Consider the following 5,142-nt stretch of genomic DNA (forward strand, 5'->3'; position numbering starts at 1 on the left):
ATCAATTACTAGAGACAAAGAAGAGGAAATAGAAGATTTCTACCAACTTTTGCAGTCAGAAATTGATTGAACATGCAACCAAGATCAATTAATAATAATTGGTGACTGGAATGCAAAAGTTGGGAACAAGGAAGAAGGATTAATAGTTGGAAAATTTGGGTTTGGTCACAATAATGACACTCTTAGAATTTTGTACAATCAAGAACTTACTCATTGCAAATACCTTTTATTTAAAAAATAAAACAAAACAAAAAAACCCAAACAAACCACAAATGGTGACTATACACATAGATTTCACCCAATGAACTAAACAGGCTCCTAACTGATTACAACCGTGGGAAGAATCACTGGAGAAGATCAATATAAACTGTGAAAACTAGGCCAGGTGCTGATTGTGAAACAGATCATTAACTACAAGTTCAAACTGAAGCTAAAGAAAATTGTAAAATGGCAACCTATAACCAAAATTTTAGATTAATCCTTTCCTACCTGAACTTAAAAACCAACTCAAGAACAGGTTTGAGACCTTGAACACTAATTAACAAAGACCACATGAGCTGTAATATGGTATCAAGAATGTCATCCATGAAGAATGCAAAAGGTCATTACAAACAGTGAAAAAAAGACTGCGAAGATGTTGAAGATACTTTGAATATTGCACTAGAATGTGGAGAAGAAATGCAAGAAAAGAAATCAGGAAGTTAAGGAGCTGAACAGAAGATTTCAAAAAGCTGCTCAGGAAGATAAAGCAAAGGAGTGGGGGGTAGTAGCTGTGCAACAATGAACGAACTTTAAAAAAAAGTAATAGTCGGAGTGGAGAGAGGCAATAATGAACAAATGAAAATCTAATTTTTCTATAAACACTTAAAAATCACAATTAAAATTAAAAATGTTATTTTTTAAAAATTATAATAAAACGTGTGAAGAGCTGGAGTCAGAAAATCAAAAGAGATGAACCAGCTTGGTATTTCTCAAGTTAAAGGAACTGAAGATCTAATTAAAGCCTCAAGTGCTAACACTTAAAGATGCTATGGACGGAATTTTTAATGACCTCGGAAGTAGCGAATGAACATGAAGTACACAGAGTCACTGTACCAAAAAGAACTGGCTTACATCGCATAATTTCATTAAACAACATGTCAAGAGACAAGGGTACCAAAGCCTCTGGGATACAGCTAAGGCAGTCCACAGGGGGCAGTTCAAAGCAATAGACACACATAGAAAAGGAAGAAAGAAGAAAAAAACCCAATGATCTAATTCAACAACTTCATCAAATAGAAGAACACAATCCAATCCTAGAGCCTATAGAAGAAATTATAAGGACAAGAGCTGAAATCAATAAGATGAAAAACAGAACAATTGAAACCATCAATAAGACCAGGAACTGGTTTTTTAAAAAGGTCAATAAAATTGACAAACCACTGGCAGCCTTAACAAAAGGAACAAAAAAGAAGACACAGATAACTCAATTACAAAATTATAGAGGTGACATAAAAATAGAGCGAAATGACATTAAATTAATAATATTGGAATATTTTTAAAACCTAGACTCTGATAAATTTGAAACCCTAGGCGAAATGCTGTTGTTAAGTGCTTCAAGTTGTAGGTGACTCATAGCGACCCTATGAACAAAAGTCCTGGACACCTGTATAACTTTCTTCCTTTCTCTAGGTTCATAGAGTTTCCAGAGGCAAGCTATTATGGAAGTGGATACCACTCCTACTTTCATTCATGACTTAATGGCACTTAACAACAAAAACAATAGCAAAGAGAGAGAGCAGTTAGCCTAGCGGACAGAAAGTCATGCACCCAAGCTAAAGGTGGGTGACTACTCTTCGATCCTCAGGCCTGCCTTTACTTGTTTTTGGTGAAACATTCTTCTAGGTCATATAACCCTGGTATGTCCACTTGCTGTACAGAGGTAACTTGTGGTTGCTGTGAAGCTGAACACTGTGACACTGATGAGTCAAATGCAAGAATAGTTACCCAAGGTAGACAGTGTTTGGTGAAACTCCCCGATTAAAACAAGTTTGGAAGCAGGAGTGGTATCCACTTTCATAACAGCTTGCCTCTGGAAATCCTATGAACCTGGAGAAAAGACAAAAGTTATACAGGTGTCCAGGACTTTCATGCCTAGGGTCACTATGAGTCGCCTACGACTCGAGGGAAGTTAACAACAACAACAATAGAGGAAATGGACAAATTCCTTGAAATTCATGCCCTAACCAGATTGCCAAGGACAGATGTAGAACACTTAACAGATCTATCACAAAAGAAGAAATTGAAAAGGTCATAAAGACTACCCCATAAGAAAAGTCCTGGACCAGATGACTTCACAGCTGAATTCTACCAAACATTCACAGAGGAGCTATCACCAATTGTACTTAAATTATTTGAAAATGCAAGAACACTTGCAGAGTCATTCTATGAAGTAAGCATAACCCTAATACCAAAACCAGGAAAAGATAGTATCAAAAATGAAAACTACAGACCAATGTCTCTCATGGATATAGAGGTAAAAATCCTTAACAAAATCCTAGCCAATATAAACCAAAAGCACCCCCAAAAATAATTCATCAGAACAGAGCAAAGAAAAACTGCATGGTTCAAAACTGGGAAGGGTGTATACAGCCAGGGATATGTTCCATCTCTGTACCTTTTTAATTTGGATGCAGAATAGATTGTTCAAGAGTCTGGGCTCTATAAGGAGATATGTGGCATCAAGATTGGAGGTAGACTCATCAACAACCTGTTTCATGCAGATGACACAATCCTGCTTGCTGAAACAGAGAACCTTAAGCACTTTGTTCTCTTGGCAGTCCATGAAATATTCAGTACTCTTCTCCAGCACCACAACTCAAAGACATCAGTTCTTCTTCTTTCAAACTTAGTAATGGTCCATCTTTCAGATGCATGTATGTTGTTGTTGTTATGTGCCGTCGAGTTGCTTGTGACTCATAGCGACCCTATGTACAACAGCCCTAAACTCTGCTCTATCCTGTGCCAATCGCACTGTCTCTGACACACCCATCCCGATTACCCCGTCACTGAATCAAACCACCTCATAGAGGGCCTTCCCCTTCTGCACTGTCCCTCCCCACTCCCAAGCATGATGTCCCTCTCCAAGGACCGGCCCCTCCTTACAACATATCCAAAGTACATTAGACGGAGCCTCAGAATCCTTGCTTCCAAGGAGCCGCCAGGTTTAACCTTTCCAGGATGAATCTGTTTTCCGAGCAGTCTGCGATATCCTCAATACTCTAGTAATTTAAAATGCCATGGATTCATCTTTAAACTGAAATCATTACTCTTTATCACTCTACAGTGGTTCTTGATAGAAGCATCTCCCAATAAAACATCTCTTTTGATTTCTTTACTGCACATACTAAAAGTGTTGATTTTCAATCTATGTAAGATTAAATCACTGACAACTTCAATCTTTTCTCTATCAGGATGTTGCTTAGTGATACAGTGGTAAGAATTTTTGTTTTCTTGATGTCTAGAAGTAATCTATATTGAAAGCTGTAGTCTTGTATTTCAAGTCTTCTTCACTTTGAGCAAGCAAAGTTGTCATATTGATACAACCTGTTGATGAGTCTTCCTCCAATTCTGATGTCACATTCTTCTATCATATTTCCAGCTCTTGAAGAGTTTGTTTAGGACACAGATTAAATAGGTATAAAGAAAGCTTATTTACAGTATTTTAAAAAAATGAATTTAGAAAATTCATTTTAACTATGAGTGAAAGAAATGAAATTAGGGTAATATTTTAATTCTAATTTTGTATCATTACTTTATCAGAGTCCATGAAGTAGGTTGATAAAATGCATAAAAGAAAAGGGACAACATACAGAGAAGTAACCAAAGTGCAATCAGTAGGAGATACTGTCTTTAAAAACAAATGTGGATCTATTACCTTTCTCTATTACATACATTTACATGATATAATAAGAAACAATTAGGATCCACAGTCAACACCCTTGGTACCCGTAGTCAAGAGATAAGGAGACCTATTGCATTGAGAAAGTTGGCTCTCAAAGATCTTTTTAAAGTCCTCAAGACCAATGATATCAGTTTAAGGACTAAGGTGCATCTTTGTGATTCAAGCCACAGTGTTTCCAATCACCTGTATACATCTAGGTACCAGACAATGAATAAGGGTAACAACGAACAAGGAGTACTTAAAAGTGTACTCTTTGGAGGCAAGGATGGTGAAGTTTTGTCTCACATACTTTGGACATGTTATTAGGAGAGACTTCTTTAAGCAGAATATGAAATGATCCAGGAAGCATTAAAATAAGATGGAAGAAGGGAGCTCTGGTGGCCTAGTGGCAAGAAGCTACACTGCAATCCCAAAGGCACACAGTTTGAATCCCCCAGATGCTCTGCTGGAGAAGGAGGGGCAATCTCCTCCTGTGCCAGTCAGATGTGATTCAATGGTACCCAACAAGAAAAAAATTAATAAAAAACTTTAAAAAGAAGAAGATTGAATGAATATACTGTCACTGTATCAAAAGAAATTGGATGACACAGAAGAATTTCCTGAAACAACATATGAGCAAAAGCTTGTGATGATGAAGGAAGTTCAAGCTGCTCTGAAGGAATTGGCAAATTGATGAAAGAGATGGCATACTAATTGCCATATTTCAACAAACAGATGCTGCTCTGTATGCGCTCAACAGGTTGTGCCAAGAAATCTGGAGGACAATCACCTGGCCACCTGACTGGAAGAGATCCATATTTCTTCCCATTCCAAAGAAAGGTAACCCTACAGGTTGTGGAAATTATTGAATAATATCATTAATACTGCATGCAAGCAAGATTCTGCTAAAATGATCCCAAAATGACTGGAACAGCACATCAACAGAGAACTGCCAGAAGTGCAGGCTGGATTTAGAAGACGCTGTGGATACTTGGGATATTACAGATAATTTTAGATGGATCTTGGCTGAAAGCAGAGAATACCAGAAGAATGTCTATTTTTATTTCATTGACTATGAAAAGGCATTTGACACTGTGGATCACTGCAACCAGTGGCTAACTCTGAGAAGAATGGGAATCCCAGAACATAGCGCTTATGCAAAACCTGCATTTGGACCAGGAGGTAGTCGTGAGAACAGAGCACGAAAACACTGCATCGGG

The sequence above is a fragment of the Elephantulus edwardii genome, unplaced genomic scaffold (genome assembly GCF_000299155.1).
Source record: "Elephantulus edwardii isolate Elephantulus edwardi_28Jun2011 unplaced genomic scaffold, EleEdw1.0 scaffold00043, whole genome shotgun sequence".
In the NCBI taxonomy this organism is placed as follows: domain Eukaryota; kingdom Metazoa; phylum Chordata; class Mammalia; order Macroscelidea; family Macroscelididae; genus Elephantulus; species Elephantulus edwardii.